Source organism: Suricata suricatta, chromosome 2 (genome assembly GCF_006229205.1).
Source record: "Suricata suricatta isolate VVHF042 chromosome 2, meerkat_22Aug2017_6uvM2_HiC, whole genome shotgun sequence".
NCBI lineage: Eukaryota > Metazoa > Chordata > Mammalia > Carnivora > Herpestidae > Suricata > Suricata suricatta.
Genome location: NC_043701.1, coordinates 16,200,231 through 16,224,296, shown reverse-complemented (window position 1 = coordinate 16,224,296; position 24,066 = coordinate 16,200,231). Strand labels below are relative to the sequence as shown.

The following is a 24,066-nucleotide window of genomic DNA, read 5'->3' as shown; positions in this document are numbered from 1 at the left end:
AAGTCAATATATTTAGGTCAGAAGGTATGATATTCACTTATCCTATAAATATGTACTGAATACCTTCTCTGTCCGGGAGATGCAGCGCTTGCCCCCACACTAAGTGAGAACATAGAATTGCAAGCGCCATTGCATAGCAAGAAATCTGTTAGAACGCAAATACATAATGTGTCCTGGAAATGAGAGAGAAAAAAATCTTAAGTTTCACTGGAGGAGTTAAGGGAGGCTTTATCTGAGGAGGAAACATTTTAACCAAGACTTGGAGGGGAGAATTAAGCGTTGAAAGAGAAGGAGCAGAATGCCTAACAGCAGACCAGCTTGATGCAGCTGCTTCGTACAATCACTTCAGCCACCTCAGTGTTGCTTAGTGTATTATTCAGGTAAGAAGGTAGCATGAGAGGAGACAGTACTAACTTGAGCTGAGGCTCGGCCATCAGGCAGAAGCCATTGCGTGAAAGGTCTTGTAGGATGGTCCATGTTGGGGTTTTATTCTCCCTTGATGATTTTTCAACAGCAGACTGGCACAATTGAGTTGGTAAGTTAGAAAAACCATTGAGTAGAGGGTTTATGTGACTAAGACTGGAGGCAGAGAGTCCTATAGGGTAGCCTTTAAGGGTGAGAACTTATGAGACTCTAAGCTAATGTAGCGATGGTGATAATGCAGAGGTGGTGACTAATACACAGGACATAAAAGACCTAGTATCTTAAGGAGTTAATTTTTTTTTAATGTAGGAAGATATAAGGATGATTTCCAGGTTTCTGGCTTACGATACGGGATTGAACAATGTAAGACAGTATATAATTAGTTGCTAAACTGTGCACCTTAAAAATAAGTACGTTAAAGCTCATAGGAGTGAGCAGTAATTGAAGATGAGTCCTTGTAGAAGGTGTCAGAATGTAACCCGGGAGCTCAAAAAGTGGTCCATACAGCACTCTGGAAGGAAAGTAATTTTCCTAAGTGACTTGGAACTCGCGGTCTTGTTTCTGACTTATGTTCTGGAGGCTCACTTGACTCCCACGGAAGAAATCCTCTTCCCCCCTCCACCCTTACTCTGAAAAAGTCGGGTAAATAGCCCACAACCCTTTGCCATATAAAATTCTGCATCTAACTGGAAAGATAAAAAAATTCTCTATTACAGATCCCGGTAGGGAAGTACAGAGGAGGAGGGAAGAAAAAAGAAAGGAGCTAATTAGTAATTATTTTCAGAGAAGATGGGGGAGGAGTCAGAGAATAAGATTGCACTTTTTAGGTTGGGAAGAATTAATCTACAGTGCCCCAATGAAACAAAATCAAATCCAACAACAAAATAATCATACCGGCTCATTCTCAAATATTAAAATGTCATTTTTCACTGTTTTCAAATAAGGTCTACAATAAGAAAGGAGAGCTATTTTCCTACTTTACTAGGAGCGCTATTATATTTCCACTTATTTTGTCTATAAAATTTCCATTTAGTTTGTCTCTTCGTTAGGCTTCAGTTTTGGTGGTGCAGTGTTTGGGGAAAAAGCATGTAAGATTAGTGCCCATAATACAGGAGCTAACTGACAAAATAGAACAAGAAAATAGAGTGGGGCGTGTTATCACCTTTTCCAACAATACCGTGGGTAGCTCAGGAAGTTCTAATCTTCTCAAGATTAATGGTGTCCTTGTTCATAGAATTTCAAGATGGATGTTTTGAGATATGTCAATGTGAAATGTACATCGGTACTTGTGCGTGTGTGTGTGTGTGTGTGTGTGTGTGTAATTCAGTGTTGTTTTGTTTGCTTCAGAATAGACAGTATCATGATCAAAGAGACAAGGGAATCCTCTTTCCAGGGAAGTTCCATTGGAAAAAAACCCTGAAGGAAGGTTAGAAATTGACTAGTTAAAAAGAAGAAAGGATATATTATGAAAAGGGAACCATGAATGCAAAAATCCCAAGGTTGGGTAAAGAGCTAAGTATGGTTTGGGGTCTACATAGGAAATCTCCAGGCTGAACTTTAGATTGAGTATCAAGGGTGAATGGGATGTAAAATATTTCACGAGTTGGGTATTTTTAACAGAAGGAGTTTAGACATAGGAAGATCTTAGTAGGTTTTCAATAGGAGTGAGTGACATACTGCTTTGTGAATGATAAAATACCCTTCTTAATACTAATGAAATTAACAATAGCTAGCATTTAGTGACTGCTGATTGTTATACATGACAGACACTCAATAACTAATTGAATCCTGATCGTACTTGATGATGTAGAAGATCGGTCATCGTCCCCACTTTCCAGATCGTAAACTGAGAAAATGGCCAGGGAACCTGCACAGATCACACAAGTGGCACAGGAGAGAGCGCCTCTGTGAGCCAGGCACAGTCGGGCACCTTCATCTCTGCAGTAAGTTTGTTATTTGTAAGACAGAATGAAGGGGAAAGCAGAAGCTGAGAAGCCACTTAGGGCGAGCCTCCGTGGTCCTATATCAGTCCCAAGGTCGTGAGGGACCGAGCATTAGTGACTGCAGAGGAGGTCCATCTCTGAGCCTTTAGTTTTACTTACACTCAGAGCAAGATGGATATTCGAGTCAAACTGTAGCTTGTTTAAAGGGAGAAACTCATAGGCCTTGCTGCAGAGATGGGTCTCGCCACCAGTGCTGAATCCCCTGGGATCCTGGAACGATGCCCCTCATTCTCTAACTGCAGCCTAGAGCAATCGCGTCTTTCCCTCAAGGACGTCCCGTACTTAGTTCCATTCAGAGAGCTTTGTTTCTAGAAATGTTGCAGTCTATTGACTATGTAAATGGTGTAGCTGCTTTTCCATGAAAATGCATAAAATTCCTATTGTACTATGTACTACTATTGGCTCTAAAGGGAAAAAAATGTAAGTAGCTCTGTATCATTGTGGGAGACAGAACATCTGTTTGCTTTGGAATCCGAGAGAAACTCTCCACATGGCTTCCCTCTAAAGCAGATTAGTAAAGAACTTGTGAATAAATTATCCTCAGGGCTTTCTTGTCCTCATGAACTAGAGTTTAATGTCCCCTAGAATCGATTCCATCATTTTAGTGGTTACCTGATAGCCATTCTCTCTAGGATAAATTTCTAATGGTAAAGGGAAGTTGTGATTTTCTGTGATTCCCTAAACCTCTCTAGTATCTTACTGTGTCTCTTCCTGATCCGTTCAGTGTCTCTGAGGATATGCTTCCCTAAAACATGGTTTTACTTTTCCTACTCATCTATTTACCAAATATTTATTTATCAATTCCATATACAGGTTCTTAGGAGAGGCACTAGGGTTTACAATAGGGAAAAAGTGCAGCCAATTCTGTCAAATAAAAAAAGAAGAAGGGTTTTTAAATGCTGGTTTGGAGCTAGTTCACAGTATTAAGAAATATCAGAAGCAAGATACCCCATGCAGTCTGGAAGTATCAGGAAAGGCTCCCCCTGGGAAGTTGCTTTTAAGCTGGGACTTGAAAGATCTCACCCAACATAGGGACAGGGCTGGGGGGCGGGTGGATTCCTAATGGTAGACAGTCATTCTGGGAGAAGGAACAGTATGTACAAATGTAAGAAGGTACACGAATTATTGGAATGTCCAGGAAACTTCAATTATTTTCATTCAAACATCCCATCAACTTACTGATTCACTTAGCAAGTGTTCCCAATCTGTGGTTGTGGCATTTTTTTTTACATAACATGTTAATATATATCCTATGAGAAGAAATGTTCCCTGGTGAAATAATTTCGAGAAATATTGAAATACTCTAAACGACGGCCTTCTTTACTGCAGCATTTTTAATACACCAGTGTAAATAGTGACTCACCAAAAGAAGAACTGAGGATGCAGCTTTCCTCAAACTTACCGGTCGGTGAAATGGTTTGTGGCACAGAACATCTTTTAGCAAATCATGGAACTTGGGTTCTGTAGAACAAACTTTGTAACTACTGGTTTAGCATCATGGTAAGGTGTTGGAAGCCTGATCCTCACATTTTAACACATAGTGGGGAGGTGAAATTTGCAGATGTTAGAACATGTGCATTCCAACCATATTATTTTTGAGCGCCACTAGAATTTCAAATATTGCACCACCTCCAGTATCTGTAGTGTCTGAATCATGACATTGAAGAAACCAATGAAGTTGGTATTAACTTAAGACAGGATTGCATTTCAGTCTTTCAAGAGTGATTCCAAGGAAGAAGCTAGATGAGCATCTTAGAGACAGTTCCATGGAGCCTAAATGTATATTTATACTCAGAATATATTGTAATGTGAGCGTTTTCTTAAGTTCTCTGGCAAGGCCAGTGGTAAGGTAGATTGGCTGAGTTACTTGGAACTTAATTGCCCTGCATCTCACTTTGGATGAAGAATGTGTGGTTACATCAATATTTTCCATATTCATTTGGCAAAGACCAGCTTTCACACTGAGGTCATTTTTATCCAATGAGTGAGGCCTACAAAATCTGATTGCTTTCCCATAGCACAAAGGGTTGGGGAGGAGATCTAGTGGATAGATGACACCTCGTATTTCTTCTCTTTGATATAAATGGATGGATCCTCAATAACTACATCAAGAGGCTCATCCTTTCGCCATTCCAGAAATAGATGAAAATACAGTCAACTGATTTATGACTCATTTAGGCAGTGATAGAAGTGGAGAGGAGCCCTGAACCAACCCCATGACTGTTTTTTAAGTTGAATCCATGTCTGCGGAAATATCAAAGCGCTTTCTTAACTTGGGATTTTTTTTTTCTTAAAGTATGAAATAGCCTACCTCTTTCACATCTCTAGTTACTCCATTGTTTTTTTCCTCCAAAGACTGGGTTATTTATGTTGATACTTTCCTATGCTGTGATTACTCTGTGATTGATTCTCCAAAAAGTCTATGCACTGTGCATATGGACTCAATCCTATTGTCCACATATACTAAACTGTAAGCTCTCACTCCAATATAAGAACAAAGAAAAGCAGAGAATATATACCAATTCCACAGGGTCATGATGACAGGTTAGTTCAATTCATTGCAACCTGCTTAACTGCCTGCCAGACGCAGACCTCCTTCTTCTCAACTCTTTCATTCATTCATCATGTGTCCATTGGCCACTTAGGATTCATTATATTTGCCTTTCCATGATCTGCCTGATCATAATTCTGACCATGCGTATCCTGTTAAAAATTTGGTCTGAATGTCCGAAGATATTCAGCTAAGAAAATGTCAATAATGTTTTCCTCAACCCCCGGACAGATCTGTCCTTGATCAGGTTCAGTCAGGAGCACCTGCGTCATACATTGTCTGGACTTCACTTACCTACAGGGACCCTTCCAAGTTGTAGGGGGAGTAGAGGTTTTAAGTTGTTCAAAGTCACTCTGATTTTATATGAACTACACCCATTCTATGTTGGATTCACGATGTGTGTTAGAATATTTATTCATTTATTACCTTAAATTCTACCTGTAATAATGCATAGATCTCTCACACCCTGGTATTGAGCAAAACCGAAACAAACCAAACAAAAATGGTTTTCTCTTCTACTTGAGGAAATGCACCTTCAGTGCCTGAAATGCAGTTTTTAATTGCCTTCAGGTATTCTTTCTTTTTTTTCTCTTTCTTTTTCTTTGCCTCCTTTCTCCTGTGCTCCAGTCCGCCTTCACAGCCCCTTTGCTGCCCTGCTCCAGAACGTGGCAGGGACTGTGTTTGAACAGCCATACACTCAGGGGTGCAGGGGTGGGTATCAGTTAAGCATCTGACTCTTGATTTCAGCTCAGGTCATGATCTCAGGGTTCATGAGTCTGAGCCTGCGATGGGCTCCGTGCTGACAGCACTGAGCCTGCATGGGATTCTCTGCCCCGCTCTGCTCATGCTCTCGCGCTCTCTCAAAATAAATAAACTTAAAAAAAAGAACAGCTGCAGCCCACTTTCAAGACTTTCTTCCTTTGTCTTCAACAAACATTCAGAGGTTCCCTCTCTTGCTTCAGACACTCCCTCTGCCGTGTCTCCATCCACGTCTTCCACCTCACCAATTAGAAGGCAGAAGATGGGTCTGGAGAAAATGTCTCTTGCAGCTGTGCCCAGTGTTCTACCTACTCATTAGATTAACTCAACACCTTTTTTATTGCACATTTGCCTAGCATGGTCCGAGCAGCGGAAGACACAGACTCTCTAAGCTTCTTTGGTGGGTGCATTTGCCACTGCATTTCACAGTGACCCTGGCTGTGATGATGGGCTGAGGTAGCGCAAATGGGTAAACTGTACATATGCACGAAGGCATCAGTTAGGGCTGCTGGAGCCCATTTCCAGAAGATTGGCCTCTTATGTTTTCATTCCTCCTTTTTTAGCCGTAGTCAACTTGCCCTCTTTGGGGACACTTCAGTATTCTATTAAACACATTCAGGCTTCCGTCAAGTCTTTCTCCCCTTCAGGGACTGTATACAACACTCTCTATTGATCTCAAAAATTCCAGTATTTCATTACAGTTTTTACAAGAAAATGAGGGGGAGATAGGCACATACACTAGAATTGGATTAGTATTATTTTTCCCTTCTAGAATGAGAAGAAATATTGTTTATATAAATCATACCCCAAAAATAAATTCATAGATATCTCGCCATCCTGAAAACTCAAAAAGAAAAAAATAAAACACAATGTACTGTCTTCTGGGAAAGGTCCAGATGGATAGGTAGATTATAGATATTATAGATTTATAGACAGATACAGATTTATATAGATCTCTAGAGACGACAGATGTCAGTTGTAGTGGTTTATCATTAAAAATGAAAGAAAATTTGGGGTGCCTGGGTGGCTCAGTTGGTTAAGTATCTGACTCCTGATTTTAGTTCAGGTCATGATCTCCAGTTTGCAGAATCGAGCCCCACATCAAACCTGCTTGGGATTTTCTCTCCCCGCCCCACTCCCGCTCATGTGCGCACACGCATGCGCTCTCTCTCTCTCTCTCTCTCTCTCTCTCTCTCTCTCATGTGTATGCTCTCAAAATAAATAAACTTTTAAAAAAATTTTAAGAAAGGAAAGGAAATTAAAATGGAAGAAGAGGGATGCAGAGGAGAGTGGAGGGGAGGGAAGGTAAGGAAGTACGTTGCATGACAGAATATAATGTGGTCATTCTGTAGAAAATGGAATTTTAGTGAATGATCAGCAATTTGTGTACCAATAGCTATCATTTTTTTGAGTGCTCATTATCTACGTGGCCTCTGGCCTCTGTACTCTACATGCATTATCTCATTTAACACTTAAGATAATTGTATAATTTCTTCATCTTATAGTGAAGGTAACTAAGCCCTGGAGAGCTTAAATAACTTGTCCAGGGTGACACACGTATGACTTGAGTCCAGTGTCCGCCTCAGCCCACACTCTTTTCCACTTCTCTTACAATTGTAACAGAGTAGGCAAACATAATTTAGTGGGAAATCAATTCAACTCTGTCCTAAGGCCATTGCTTCCTTGAAAAGGTGTGCAGGGGCGGGGGGGGGGAGAGGTAATAAAGTAACTAAATATGTATCTGTATACATTTATTTATACATGTAAGATTGAATATTATTATAAAATATCATGGTCATCACCACTTTCGTCTTGTGGTTGAATATTGGCAATTTCATGTGATTTGACCAAATAAGTGTCTGTATATACATGGATTATAGAGAGACATAAATGTATGTATTCATAATAACAGTGAATACTTATTAAGTGCATATTAGGTTTTAGGAAGTATTCAAAACGCTTTACATTTATCATTTTACGTAGTCTTCCTATCAGACCTAGGACCTTAGTACCATTCTCCCCATAATATAAAATCAAAAAAATAAGACATGGAGAGCCTGTGTAACAGAGGAGGTCTCACAGTTAGGATATGATAGAGCCAAGATCTGGTCTTCATCGGTCTGATCGGAGACCTCATTCTCTTGACCACAGTCCCATATTGACCCCCTACTTTACTGATTTATTTCTGTACATCTTAGGGGTAAGTCCATGCTGAAGTAAATTAATTATTAAGGACTCAATAACATTTACTTTCATAGTTTTTACTTTCCATCTCTTGCCTTCATATATATCCTTCCATTTAATAGATGTTCCTTATTACCACTTAATATTTAAAGAAATGAAGTTTAAATTAGTTAATTTATTCAAGGTCACACAATGATTAATGACCAAAGAGAAATTCAAACTTAAGTCATGAGGCTCTAAGGGTTCTTTCTCTGGGCGATACATGGCAAATGCAAACCTATGCAGAGCCAGATGCTTAATTGAGAAGCAGTTTACTTAATGAGAATAAAATCTGTCATGTCCTGCCGGCTCACTGCTCAAAACACACATCAGTCATACTCACTGTGGTCTCATTAGCCTTTTGTATGGAGTTCAAGTCCTCTGCTTATTTGAGTTCACACTAATGATAGAAAATCGTATGTTATCTCTGATGGCCCCTTCTCTTCCTCCCTCATTTCAATCACACATTTTAAAACCCATCATCTCTTTCCTGGCCCTACACTTCCTGCCTTTGGTCTGTTCTTTGCCATGGATCTTTGCTGTGATCCAGGTTCTGGCTTCCCTGTTCCTGGTCTCGTCTCTTCAGATCAAACCCCTGCACAATGGCCTTGAGATCTACTTAAAATACACATTGATTCATTGGGCTGCCTTTTATTTGGACCCTCTCATCAGGTCACCACCCACTTTAGCATAAAATCTGAATTTCTTCAGCAGGGCACGTGAGTACTCCACAGGTTAACTTCTTTCTGACTCTCAGCTACCTCCTCTGACCTCTCCCAGACTCAATCTTGCACTCCCAGCACCACTGAACTTAGATGCACTGCAATTTCCTCCTCTCTAAATTTGCTCAGACTGCTCCCTTCCACATTATCGTGATCATATTTAGTTTTTACAGCAAATTGGTGAGATGGGGACGGTAATTATTCCATTTCAGAACATTGCCAGGCTTAGGTTAGCTTTCTGTAGCTACCATCAAGAGGTCTGGAGGAACGCACTTCTTCAAAAACATTTATGCAAAATTACAGTTTTCTCCTGGTTTTCTTTTTCTCTGATAGAAACTCTTCCTCTTCCATGTCTACCTGATAAGGTTATATGCATAATCAATTTTCAGTGATGCCTTGTGAGGGGAACTTATCAAGTACATTGTATCATGAAGGCAAACTATGGTTGCTGAAATAAGAATATTTTATAGACACAGCTTTACATTGCTGTGAGGTCACAATAATGGTTGGAAAGATAGATATTCTAGGTCAAATTGAACATCAGATGCTATTATGATTTTAAAAATAGCAATTAAACGAGATTGTCATGTTAAGATATTTTATTAACTTCAGCCTAAAGAGACCAACCACAGACTAGAGACAAGATATTTGTTAAGATACATCTGCTCTTCCAAATCAAGTTGATTCAACTTATCAGGAAGAGGGTCCACACACTACTTTAAGCACCTTGCTTAATATGTCAAATTGTTTTGAACTTGGACATTCTTCCTGCTATTGAAAAACAAACCTCTATTCTAATTAGTTCAGAGGCTCTTGATCCTTATCTATTGACTACTTAGGCATCAAAGTTTATTTCAGTCCCAAAAAAGGAGGGATTGTGGGGGCAGAGGACGCCAGATAAACATGTGCCTGAGACTAGGGTTATTGTAAGGAAGAGATAGGTAGGAAGGAATGAAGAAGAGGGTAAGATTGACACTGGCAAAATCTCATTTAAAAACTTGTGTTGTTGGCTAAAAACATTGTAGATCACAGATACACGGCAACACATATATGTTTAAATTCTAATTTATGTACAATAATAATAGAGGTGAAACCACATATAAGGCACAACACACTTTCAGTGAATACTTACATGCAATGCTCATAGTTGACAACTGGTCAAAGGAATGAAAGAAACCACACAAATCAATTCATCTGTACGTGCAGTGTCCGTAGGCACAAACAGTGTGAGTGGATTCAGGATTCTCAATGATCAAATGCAAACTGACAACCAAGACTTTGAACTTATATCTAACAAGTAACTTGAAAAGTTTTCCCCATATGATAGGTTGAAGTGTAATACACACAGGCTCAATTTCTCTCTGTATTGTCTTAATGCAGGCGCACATCTATAATTATCAAATTAATTCTAATAAAGCTCTCCTGTTAAATTGGGCACTTTGTTGATATTTTTCATATCAGGCTTTAGTTTCATTTCTATCCTGAATCGATTATTCATAATTAATAAATAAAAATGTTACTTCTTGGAGGTTGTGTTGATATGGTCATTGTATCAGCCAGAGTTCTCTAGAAAAATATAACCAGGAGAATGTGTGGATATACATATACAGTTGATATACTTTATGTGTGGATTCCATATATGTGAATTCACATACTTGCTAAAATTTAATGGTGACCCTCAAATCAACACTTGTGATGTTTTCATGGTCATTGTCAGGCATGCATAGGACAGTGAAAATTTGAGTCACCTGACATCCATGTTTCCAGTTGAGGTCAAAGCAGTTGATGCTCTGTCTTCTTGGGTCCTTTTTGTGGTCCATTTATTGCCACATGTTTCACATTGTGGTGCTTTCTGAAAGCCATTTTGCTGTTTAAGATGATCCTCAAGCATTGTTTTGAACTTCTAATATTTATAACACAGAAAGCTGTGATGTGCTATATGGAGAAGATATGTGTGTTAAGTGAGCATCATTCAGGCACGAATACTGTGCTGTTGGTGGTGAATTCAATGGTAGCAAATCAACAGTGTATGTTAAAAAAAGATGTCTCTAAACAGAAACACGCACACATACATAAAACAAGGTTATATATGGATTAATTGACCAAAATGTTGTGACCGGAAGCTTGCAGGAACTTAACCCTGTATTTCCTCTAGGAGCAGTAAGTGTCAGTAGTTACAAATTTAGCGTTCGTGTGGACTTCATAGACGATGACTGTGGCAGGTAACAGGGATGTAATGTTTATCTTCATCTATCAATCTATTTACCTATTTATTTAAATTTATTTGAAAGAATTGACCCATGCGATTATGGGACCAGCAAGTCCAAAATCTGTAGAGGAGGCCAGCAGGCTGAAAACTTGGACAGAAGCTGCTGCAGTTTTTCTTCCCTCTTCTCCTTCTCCTCCTTCTCCTTCTCCTTCTCCTTCCTCTTCTCCCTCTTCTTCTTCTCCCCCTCCCCCTCCTCCTCCTCCTCCTTTTTAAGTTTTATTTTAATCACAGTTAGTTAACATACAGTGATATGTCAGTGCAGGTGTAAAGTACAGTGATTCAACCCTTCCACGCATCACCCAGTGCTTATCAAGTACACTTCTGAGTCCTCATCACCTATCTAACTCCTCCCTCCACTGACCTCCCCTCTGCTAACCATCAGTTTGTTCTCTATAATTAAGAGTCTGTTTTTTGTTCATCTCTTTCTCTTCCCCCCTTTCTCCTTTGTTGTGTTTATTAAATTCCACGTATGAATGGCATCAGGTGGTATCTGTCTTTATCTGACTGACTTATTTCTCTTAGCATAATATCCTCTAGCTCCACCCATGTTATTGCAGATGGCATGATTTCATTCTTTTTCACGGCTGTGTGCATATACAGTTAAGGGTGCATTTTATAAAAATGGGAAGAATGCTTCCAAAGTCACTCAGTTTTTCTTTTTCTCCTTCTCCTCCTCCTCCTCCTCCTCTTTCTCCTTCTCCTGTTATGGCCTGAGGTATTTTAGTCTGCAACTTTCATTAAATACATAATGGTTTTTTAAAATTATGGTCCTTTGGGGTTTTATATATTTTCTATCCTTTTGAATATATGTATCACATTTTCTTTATCCATTCATCAGTCAATGGGCTGCTTCCGTATCTTGGCTGTTATAAATAATGCTGCTATAAACATAGGAGTGCAATATCCTTTGGATTAATGTTTCTGCATTCTTTGCAGAAACACCATAGTGCAATTGCTGGATTGTAGGGTGATTCTATTTTTAACTTTTTGAGGAATTTCCATAATGTTTTCCACAGTGGTTGCACCAGTTTGCATTCCCACTGACAGTGCATAAGGGTTCCTTTTTCTCTACATCCTCACCAGCACATAATTGTTTCTTGTGTTGTTGACTTTCGCCATTCTGACAGGTGTGAAGTGGTATCTCATTGTAGTTTTGGTTTGCATTTTCCTGATAATGATTGATGTTGAGCATCTTTTGATGTGTCTGTTGGCCATCTGTATGACTTCTTTGGAGAAATGTCTGTTCGTGTCTTCTGCCCATTTTTTAATTGGATTATTTGTTTTGTGGGTGTTGAGTTGTAAAAGTTTTTTATGTGTTTTGGATACTAACCCTTTAACAGATATGTCATTTGCAAATTCTTCCATTCAGTAGATTGCCTTTTAGTTTTGTTGAAGGTTTCCTTCACCATGGGGAAGCTTTTGATTTTGATGTAGTTCCAGTAGTTATTTTTGCTTTTGTTTCCCTTGCCTCAGGAGACCTATCTAGAAAAATGTTGCTTTGGCCAATGTCAGAGAAGTTCCTGCCTGTGCTCTCTTCTAGGATTTTTACGGTTTCTGGTCTCACATAATTTAGGGAGTTGCTTCAGTTTTGAGGCAAAATTTCTTCTTTTCTGGGAAACCTCAGTTACTGCTCTTAAGGTGTCAGCTGATTAGATGAGGCCCACCTGAATTACTGAGAGTGGTCTCCTTTACTTAAATTCAACTGATTGTAGATGTTAACCACATCTACAAACTACCTTTAAGACAACATCTAGATTCATATTTGGTTAAATAACTGGATGTTATGGCCTAACCAAGTTGATGTATAAAATTTATTATCACAGTGTTGATAGACATTAATGAACTTATAATGAGCCCAGTTCACTGGTGTTTTTATTGATAAAGCAAGTTAAAACTGTATTTTCACATACAGAGAGAGAGAGAGAGAGAGAGAGAGAGAGAGAGAGGGAAACAACATGCTCCCGCTCTTACAGGTGAGTTTACATGATCAGGAGCAAAAGCTTTGCTATCAGACCTCCTGAGCACCACCACTAGTGGGCACTGGAAAACTCACTTTCTTGTCTCTAAAAGAGAAGGTAACAGTAGTACCACCCTTGACATTGGGTCTGTTCTTTTTAGATATTTTTTAAAAAAGTTAGCTCTTCTCAGTACTAGCTCCCTGTGAAATGTGGAGAGAGCAGTAACACTGTGACCATGCAGAAACTCCCTTGTAGGTAAAGCCATAGTTCCTTGGCAGACCCATGGAGAAGTGCCCCAGATGGCGATCCATGGGAAAGCAGCCACGTGGCCTTCTGCTTGTCACCGAAATAAGCCCAGGCTATGAAGAGCATGGAATGGGTTAGGTGCAAAGTTTTGACCTTCTTTCATCATTAAAGAAAACCTTTCCTGCATGTTACATGGGATTCTGATGCCAAAGTTCTATGATAGGGAATAGGTAAAAAGAGGGAATAAGTACCTTGGAGGGGGGGATAAAAAGACCCTGAATGTTTTCCACACCTGATTTTCTTTTTCCTAAAGAAGAAAGCCCTCGCAAAAATCAGTCCACATAGGAATCGCAGCCATCAACCGAAAACCGGAAAATTCAGTGAGTGAGCTCACAGACTCAACGCTTAAACCTGGGTGTGAGCATGTTGCCACGGCTCCATTTAAAGGCCGCTTGCCTCTGGGATTGTTGCAATACCGTGTAATTGCGGAAGACTCGATGATGAAAGGTGAAATCGGGACCTTGCTATTCCAGACGCTCTCTCCCCCTCTCTGAGTGCACCTGCTGCTGGGCTCCAACCCCTTCACTGACCTCCCCATCACAGAGTGACAGACCTTGGGAAGGAGGAGGGGACATTCTAGAACAAAAATAAACCTGTCATTTTTATAGTCAGAAGTGTCACAGCTCAAACATCCATGGTGACTCAAAGGAATCCATAATGTATGCATTCTGTGTACATAGAAAGTGGCCAGATGTAAAATAATAGTTTTCACACGTTAACGTGCTCTCTGTGCATTTTGGAGAGGTGACCAAGCCCAGAGACTGTAATTCATAGTCTATATGAATATTGTGCCCGTGTCTACTGATGTTTAGGGCTTATTCCATATGAAAGTTATTTGCAGGGTATTCTTGCATTGCAGTCTGATACAATATTATTTCTTTGGCTTCAAAACTACCATTTCAACCTTGCTAGACCACACTACAGAAGCTTCATTAATTCCTTATTTAAGACAGAGGTGTTTATTGGGTTATACAATGGTCACTTTGCACAGTATCTTCTGCTCCTTTCCAACTATGAGACTCACTTAGCTTTACGTCTTTACTCAAATAATTGTCATCGTGATTAGATTATTTTTGAAGGATGATGTTGATTACAGCAATATAGTAAGTATTTCATATGTGAATTTTTTTATTTGTAAATATCTTACACTTTTTGGACAAAAGCCAACTTACAAGTGGGACTAGATTTTATGCAGTCTCTGCTAATTATAGAGGGAGATAGTTGGTTTAATCAGGAAGAAGGACTGTGCAGATTTATTTGCTATATTCTTTTTTTTTTTAACTTTCAGTCCTTTACAGAATAAATATGGAGGCAAGATAATAGTCACCAAGTTGTTATAAAAATCCTTATTCACAGGTGAGAAGGCTGTGTAATAATATGAACTTTATGAATACAGAAGCATAACTTGTAATTTACATATGCATTCTTTGTACACAAAAAGTGGCCAGATGTAAAATGATAGCTTTCACACATAAACACATTCTATATACATTATGGAGAGGTGGCCAAAGCCAGTGACTATAATTCGTTGCCTATATGAATCATATACATTTTTATACATCACAGAAATCTAGTGACAAAAGTCCTATTCATTGTGTAATTAAACTGGGTCAATCTTCGCAAGATATATGCAGTATACATATACAAACAGGTCTCTAAACTTTCATGTTAGATAAATACACGGAGGACTACAAGACACGATACAGTGACAAAGAAGAAAACTAGAATGGATGAAAAACCTTCCCGGCTAGAAGGACTTAATCCTAGAGAGTTGTTAACTTCTCACAAATTAATTTATAACAATCCAAGAAAAATACCATAAAGAAAAGGAGTTCACAAAATATTTTAAGGTTTGTGTAAAAAGAGCATGAAAATATAGTAAAGATAACTAAAAATGATACACTTAATACGTAGGATTTATCATTAGAGCTTCTAGGTACATCATACAATTAAAGTAGAAAAAATGATGTTGCTGGTACAGGACAAACCAGATGAAACGGTGGAATAGAATGGAGGCCCAGAGATTTCGGAGCAATTTAATAGATGAGAGAATTGGCTTTTCAAATTTGTGGAGAAAATGTAAGTGGCTCAATAAATGTTTCTGGAGTGATTTTTAAACTACTTGGAAAAAAGTCAACATTAAATCTCTTCATACCTTCTTCTAAAATGCAGTCTCATAAATCAAAGGTTCAAGTGTAAAATATGTGAAATAGTTGAAGGATATTATCTCAAACATTTACTTATTTAGAGTGGAGAAAGCTTGAATGTTTAAATATAATGCCCTAAAATTAAATATTAATAGATACAACACTTATCCAAAAATTTACCTGAAAAAAGTGCAAATAAAAAATGTCAGTGGTCAGTAAGTTGAAAAACATAAAACTTCACAAATCATAGCTAAAATTCAAACAGAATATTTTACTTAATTGATTTACTATGGTTTTTTAATGAAAATTCTTATTTTTGTTAACGTCTATAGGAAAATAACATAGCAATCCATTGCTGGTGGGATTTTACTGTCAAAACCAGCAAGTGTATATAATTTTGGCCACTGATGCAACTTTTAGAAATTTACCCTTTTTTTAAAAAACTATTTTTAATCTTATTTATTTTTGGGAGACAGAGAGGGACAGAGCATGAGTGGGGAAAGAGCAGAGAGAGAAAGAGGGAGACACAGAATCAAAAGCAGGCTCCGGGCTCTGAGCTGTCAGCACAGAGCCTGATGCAGGGCTCAAACCCACAAACTGTGAGATCGTGAACTGAGCCAAGTCAGACGCTTAACTGACTGAGCCACCCAGGAGCCCCAAGAACTTTAGCCTAAGAAAGCAATAGAGATTTATGAAAAGAAGGAAAAAAACGATGTACAAAGAAGTTCACTGCACCATTCTATATAAGCTAAAGTAAAAAGTGAAAATTGGAAATGACTTACATGTCACAAATAGAGGATTGTTTACTTAAATTACAGGATGGCTGTAAAACTAAACACAATATACCCATTAAAAGGATGCATTAGAAAATTATGTAATGTCATAGAAAAATGCCCATGATTGTGTTATTTGAAAATGTAAGCCTTTCAGTGCCAAAGGTCAGGTCATAAAGTGGGAGCCAAGGGGCCAAATATGTTTACACAGACATATTTTGCTTTCTTGTAAGGATTTTATAATGTTGAGTCCAGATTTAAAAATCACAAGAACACACATAAAGATCCAGATTTCCAGTGTATGTTTACAGTTCTGGGTATCTGATGACTCGGTCCACATTCCCCCCTCGGCTGGAGCTGAAGAGCCCCTCCGAACCTTCCAGCCAGGCATCTTCCACACATTTCCTCACACCCAGCCTGCTTCTCTCTCTATTTCAGTTCCCTGACTGGCCCCTGGGAGACAATGGATTGATGTATATCGTGTGATCTAAAACTTCTAATGTGTGTACGTAGGAAGATAGACAACCAAATTTCAATAGCAGTAAAAATTCACAGGTTTCTCCAACCACACTGTAACATTTTTGACAACAGAAAACACGTTGGCATTGTTTCCACTTTTATCCCCTGAAGTTAGCTAGAAGAAACTTCTCTGTTGAACAAATAAAATAAACAGCTCCTGGGTATCACGTTTGAATGATTAAAAATCCTTTTTGCTTCTTTTGGTTTACTTTCCTAATGCTCTAGCTTGAAAATCAAAAGGAAAACTCACCATAAATTTTATTTTTAACGTTCAAGGGCAGAGGGAACTGTGTAAGCAGAGGAAAAACCTATCATAAATAAAGCTCATGTATTTTTGAAATGAAAAAGATAAACACACCATTCTTAGTTGAGACTTCACAGAATTCTCTGGCGCTTAAGTCAGCTCTGTAACACAGAACATAATACAAGAGGCAATTTACTCGTGTTTGATTTTGTAATTTGGTTTAGACTTCAGGCCTCCAATGAAAATTGTCACAATACCCTTCCTTACCCTTTGTAAATTGTTGCATATCGCAAACACGCCCGCTCCGGGAGCCTCATTTCACTTCTCTGCCTTCTGCCTCCTTGCAGAGTTCCATAGGCAGCAATTACAGTGATGCTGTAAAATCAGCATGCAAGTCACTGGATGACTATTTCTAGTCTGTCCACTAAGTAAGTCCAGGATAAAATCACCGGCACAGAGGTGTCAGCTAATTGAGGAATCAGACAGCCGGAGAGACCAGACTGGGCGAGAAAACACCCTTATCCCAAGGACAAACCTTTGCTCTGACATTGGAGAGAATACACAAATGAACTTGCCAAGTAAATTGCTTTCCTGCTCTAATACATGATCTCTTGCTCCAGTGCTAAAGCCACTTTTTAATGAGTTGGTAGGTAAATACGCAGCTCCATTGAGAGAATTAGTTCATGCTTGTACGTGTGCAATACCAAGAGTGAAATGAAAATACAGATAGCAATTTGAATCTAATTTTCAAGCTTGCATGGATGAAGGGTCACAGAGGGAAGCTGAGACGTAGCAGGATGTTGGGGGTGGGAAACGTGGTGATGGTAACAAAGAAAACCAGCTGACACGAAGCAGAAGTCTCTTCAACAAGTGCAGCAAAGCCCCAGTAGTGTAAATTCAGGAGAGAGCGAGCGAGAGCATAGTTTTCTCCGTAGGTATATGCCGTTCAGTACTTAGGAAAATATAGATCTAAGGCAGAAGTCAGTGACGATCCTCTCTGACCTCGGTCAGCGTCAAATGAATCCTACAAGAATTAAAGTAAAATTAGAATTCTAGAATGCTCTTAGAGCCGAGAGAGACGTTGGAGTCGAACGTCCTCACTGCCACAGAGCACAAAAATCAAAGCCTGGGAGGTTAACTACCAGCTCCAGGGTGAGAATGCAGATATTTTTACATCACAGACCCCTGCCCTTTGCATGAGTTTTAGACCAACACTGCTATCTAAAAACAAACAGATCCATGCGAGAAATGGGTGTGGGTGGTGGGAGGGGTTGGTAGACGTCCTGAGGAAGACACCGTCTTGCATAATTAAACATTTTGGTTTTGAGATGAAACAGATTCAAAATAAAAGCCCTTCCCAAATGGTGCCCCCAAAGCCCTAAATTTAAAAAGAACACACACACACACCCTCAGGTGGAGAAAACAATTGGGCCAGCTACTAGTGAGTTAAAAGAGAACAAAATGGGTGGCTTTCAGGAATGCGAGGGCAGCAGGATTCACCCCGTGGCTGATTCACCCCGTGGCTGATGCCACACAGCATCGAACCCTAAAATTAGAGGAAAACACGCACGTAGATAAAATGATGGCTTTGGGCTTAAGGCTTATTTCACATGATAGGTTTATTTAATTTAGTCATCCCTCGAACATTCCCAAAGAAATCATCCCTCGAACATTCTTTTACATTCATCTGATTGTTTTTCATCACATAGCTTAAAAATGTAAAGCATTGAATCATCATTAATGATGCCATTTACTATTTATCATCCCTCAAAACTGCCTTGTAAAATGTATTCATGTGTAAGCAAAAATCGTCCATAACTTATTTTTGCCTTTGATATTCACGATGTGCTGCAATTTGCTGTACAAAACAGGACGTGTGCACAGAACACGCAGCCCTTGCTTGCCCCGCCCGCCCCTCGCATGTAAGCTACTGCTATCTGGAAACTCAGGGTCAGTTCCTGCTTAATACTAGCTAACAGGTAACAGTTATTAACAGACTTATTCATTATATATCTGTACAGAGTTGAGTAACAAATGGTGATTATCTGAATGTGAGAGCTTATGACTTCATGGAAATTGTTATTGTATATGAGAAGAAGAGGAAATCTCTATAATTTCTGAGCATAAGAAATTCAAGAATATACGTTCTAAGTAACAAGAAGTAGCCAAATGGCAGTTCCCACAGACCTGTTGTACAATTAGCAATTTTATGAACCATGAATGTAATTCTCTTTCCAATTCTACTTCCTGCTTGGCCAAGGCCTTTACTTCAGCCTTAAGTCCGTGTGTCAAGGCTGAGAAGCCCCCGCCAGGAGGCTTAAATCCTTTTGTGAGTATTACCTCATTTAATTCTTGAAATGGATGTACTCCGCAGGTGTTGCCACTACATGAGCAATGAGAAAACTTACTCTTGGAAAATTTAGAAACTTACTGAAAATCTGGAGTGGGCTTACATGCCTGGACTGGAGTTTCCAGTTGTCGAAGGGAAGACACTCAACCCACAGTCAGAAAATCAGGTCAAGCCAGGGCTGAGTCCACAGAGAGACAATGATTCAGGGAAGGAGGGTTGATTTGAAACTGAGATCCAGTGAAAGGTCCTTGGCAATGAGAAGGCTCTCCATACCAGCTTGGTTGATGACATCAGTAGTTTGTTACAGTTTCTGACTGAAGGGTTCCTCACTGCCGTGAGGTTATGCCTCCAATATGACCTAAGTCCTCTGTCATACCCCCCTTCCTCAGACTCCGTTGATGGCTTTGAAAAGTTTCCCAAGGGGCCTCTGTGTGGCTCAATCACTTAAGGGTTCCACTTCAGCTCAGGTCATGATCTCTTGATTCTTGAGTTATAGCCCCGCATCAGACCTCTGTGCTGACAGCTCAGAGCCTGGAGCCTGCTTCAGCTTCTGTGTCTCCCTCTCTCTCTGCCCCTCCCCCATTCACACTCTGTCTTTCTCTGTCTTTCAAAATGTTAAAAAAAAATTTGTTTTAAGTTTCCTAAATACCCTTGCTGCCTCCAAGATTAATCAAATCTACTCTCGCCCCCTCCCCTTCCCTTCTCTTTGCGAGATTAACTCTGAGCCTTTCTCTCCCCAAATCCTCCGGATACCATTCTTTCCTGCTTCCGTCAGCCATTGCCTCTCCCAGGCTCTGAAATCTTTACACCCTCACTCAGCAGGGTTTCCTTCTCTTCAGCTTGTCATCCCTATGTTTTTTTAAAACAACCAAACCAAATATTTTCAAAGACCTCTTCTAACCTAGCTTTTCTTCAAATCACCTTCTCCCCCACCCCACCCCGTGCTTTACCTTTAGGTTGCAAACTGGACAACTGTCTGTCCACCTTGTTCCCATAATCCGTCCGGACACTGTGCAGGGACAAAACTGCATGATTTCTTCTTCTCTGCCTTTTATCCAGAGAATTTCCATGTTATGGAAAGTAATTCATATTTGTAATTCACTTAACCTCAGCATATGAAAGTAGTTTTCGGGCTCTATACACAGGAATGCACGGTTCATAGGGAGAGTAATGGAGCTGACTATCAGATGGGTGTTTAAAAACTTGGAATTGTGTAGAAACAGGAATTAAACTGCATTCGAGTGGCCCCCAGTTGGAAATCTGAGGTTGTCCGGGCATTATTTCAAACAGAATGAAAAGTCAGCTTCACCCCACTTCACAATCTGCCTCTCCCCATGCCTCCTCTTCTTGTCATTTCGCCAGTCTAGCTACTTTCTCCTCCTCCCCTTAGACAGGCCTGTATCACTATGACTTTCTGCTTTGTGCACAGAGTCATTTGGTATTTTAATAACAATACCAAAAAGAAAAAAAACAACAGCCATGTAGCAAAGCGGGTCAGGCTGTCACCTTTCAGCCCTACAGTGGGCTTTGAAGGCAACCAAACAAGGGAAGAGCCAGACGCAGGCTGCTCGCAAGTCACATTCCTAAATGCAGACACAGAGCCGAGGATGTTTTATCGTGAAGCACAGAGGCTAAGAGACAGCTTACAAATGCGTCTGTTCTTGGAACACTTCAGCTAAGTGTTCCCATCCTGATAGCCACACGTGAACCAGAGGGAGGACCGACTGACTGAAAGGCGCGTGGGCCTCATATCCAGGTTTGGGAGGAGAGACTCCCCTGGCCACACTGGAGGGGCCTGCCGGCCGGTGGGCTATAAAAAACCATCTGATCCCCAGACTGTTCATCGCGTAGGTCTGAGTCCCTTGTCTCACTGTTACAAGTCAGGTCTAGCCTCTGCATGAGCCCGGGATTCTAAGATGATGAGGCTGTGTCTGCTGTCTGTGGAATGATCTGTCCAGATAAATGTAACAGAGTTACCGTATCATAAATAGAGTGAAGTGTCTTACTACTAGCCAGTCAAGACGAACTTGACATTAGGGATTGGGACGTTGGCCTCTTCTGGGGGTTCCCCAGACTGAGGGCTGCACTCTCTGAAGATAGGATGCTGAGAGGGAGAGAGACACAGATAGGCAGAAGATAAGGATTCTCATAAGAAGACGGAGAAGTGAGAAAATGCATACGCAAGGCAAATAAGGGCCTGAAAACACTCAAGGGAACTAGCACGTGCCAGAAGGAACCCTCTGTTCTCTTGCTGTTGTTGCTATCATGTATTGACCTTCAATTTTATCTTCATGTAGCAAAACTGCTAAAGTGAAATTTAAAAATAGTGTTTTTAAATTTTTAATTTATTTTTTATTTAAAAAATGTTTAATGTTTATTTTTGAGAGGGAAAGAGACAGAGTGTGAGCAGGGGAGGGGCCACAGAGAGAGGGAGGCACAGAATCCTAAGCAGGCTTCAGGCTCTGAGCTGTCAGCACAGAGCCCTATGCGGGGCTCAAACTCATGAACTGGGATCATGACCTGAGCCAAAATCCAGTGCTTAACCAACTAAGCCACCCCGGCGCCCCTATTTTTTATTTTTTTTCAATGTTTGTATATTAAATGTTTACTTATTTTTGAGAAAGAGAGAGACAGCATGAGCTGGGTGGGGGGCAGAGAGAGCAGGAGGGAGAGGACCTGAGGAGGGCTCCACACTGTCGGCACAGAGCCCGACGCGATTCACTCACAGACCGCGAGATCATGACCTGAGCCCATGTCAGATGCTTAACCGACTGAGCCACCCAGGCGCCCTCCCCAATAGTTGTTTTTTAAAAAGCATTTCAAGTAATATGGTAAATATAAATGACAGGTAAATTTTATGCATATTCACAGATCATGTGACCATGATGCTCTAAGCACTCACAATTTGATGTAGAAAATGGATTTTGCTGCTTTTGTATTTGTAAACAAGAAATCTCCTTCACAGTTTCATTTTTTTGTGCTTGATTTATGCAGGGGCAGAAATTTTTCCTATTTTGTTAGATCATATTCTCCTCTAAAATAAAACGATCACTTTCTAGCTAAAATTTAAGTATAGAATTGTTAAGTAGTGTTTCGTAGATCTACAGCAAAAGTTTTGTTTTTAAAGTTCTTTATTTGAGTATAGTTGATGCACAATGTTACATTAGTTTCAAGTGTCCACAGACTTCTACATTATACTGTGCTCAACACAAGTATGGCTGCCATCCATCTGTCACCGCGGAGCACTGTTACAGGATCATTGCCTGTGTACATCTGTAGAGCAGGAATTTTATTTATTTTTTTTAATTTTTTAATGTTTTATTTATTTTTGATACAGAGAGAGACAGAGCATGAGAGGGGGAGGGGCAGAGAGAGAAGGAGACACAGAACCGGAAGCAGGCTCCAGGCTCTGAGCTAGCTGTCAGCACAGAGCCTGACGTGGGGCTCGAACCCACGAATGTGAGATCTGACCTGAGCCGGAGTCGGAAGCTTAACCGACTGAGCCACCCAGGCACCCCTGTACAGCAGAAATTTTAAATAGAGGCAGTTAGGAGAAGAATTAGTCACTAATTTTTATTTTTATTATTTTTTTAAAGTTTTTTATTTGGGGAGAGAGAAACAGCTGGGGAGGGGCTGAGAGGGAATCCCAAGCATTTGACACGGGGCTCAAAGCCACAGACCATGAGATCATGATCAGAGCCCAAACCAAGAGCCAGATACTAAACAGGCATCCCAGTCACTAATTTTTAGATTGGAGTTCCTTGAAGTTTAGACAGAAGATTCTGACCATCTCGATGTGAGAATCAGTATACCAGAGAAAGATCATGGGATTTTCCTAATGCTGAAGATGAATGGAAACAAATAATACAAGTGGCATTAGACTCAGACACAATTAAAAATTGCTTTAATTTGCTTCCGTATTTGGGGGGTAGAGATAGAGTTCATGCTTCAGTCTTTTCTTTTTTAATGCTCTACTTGTTGGTTGGAACCACATATTAAGTGATAATGAACTTAATGATCATGACTACTTAATAAGAACCTGTAAGGAGCCTCGTGTATTATATATATATTTTTTTTTTTATAAATTCCGAATGGTAAGCTTCATTTTTCATCTCTCTTAGATGTGGAAAGGGAGTCAACAGATTGAAGTTCACATAACTAGAAAGTAGCAGAGAGAGGTTTGGTTCTCAGGTTCAACATCAAAGCTTTATCTACTGTGTCCAGTGACCCATCCTAGTTATCTGTGTATAATTCATACAGAGAGAAAAGCTAGATCACCTTTACAGGGCAAGAAGGCCAGCCTTTCTTGTGTCTCTTAGAAGGATAGCCAGACTGGTGGCGCTTTGCTGCTGGCTGCCTCAAGAGGAAATGATATGAGTTTCTTTAGACCTTCTTTTTTTTAATATTTTTTAATCTTAATTTACTTTCAATTTTTTAAGTTTATTTATTTGTTTTTGAGAGAGAGACAGAGAGAGTGAGGAGGAGAGGGGCAGAGAGAGAAGGAGAGAGAGAATGTCAAGCAGGCTCCACACTATCAGCCCAGAGCCTGATGTGGGGCTTGAACTCACAAACCATGAGATCATGACCTGAGTTGAAACCAAGAGTCGGTCGCTTAACCTACTGAGCCACGCAGGCGCCTCAATATTTATTTTTGAGAGAAAGAGAAGGGGCAGAGAGAGGGAGACAGACTACAAGGCAGGCTTCAGGCTCTGAGCTGTCAGCACAGAGCCTGATGCAGGGCTTGAACTCACAAACCGCGAGACCATGACCTGAGTGGAAGCTGGAGGCTTAGCTAATGAGCCAGCCAGGTGCCCCTAGA

The 24,066-nt window shown here is 40.1% G+C and overlaps 1 protein-coding gene across 1 annotated transcript in view; it reads left to right on the top strand.

Annotated features, from left to right (window-relative positions):
* The window catches only part of CHRM2 (cholinergic receptor muscarinic 2), a 150,884-nt gene that overhangs the window by 114,131 nt on the left and 12,687 nt on the right, over positions 1-24,066 (top strand). The window lies entirely within an intron of this gene.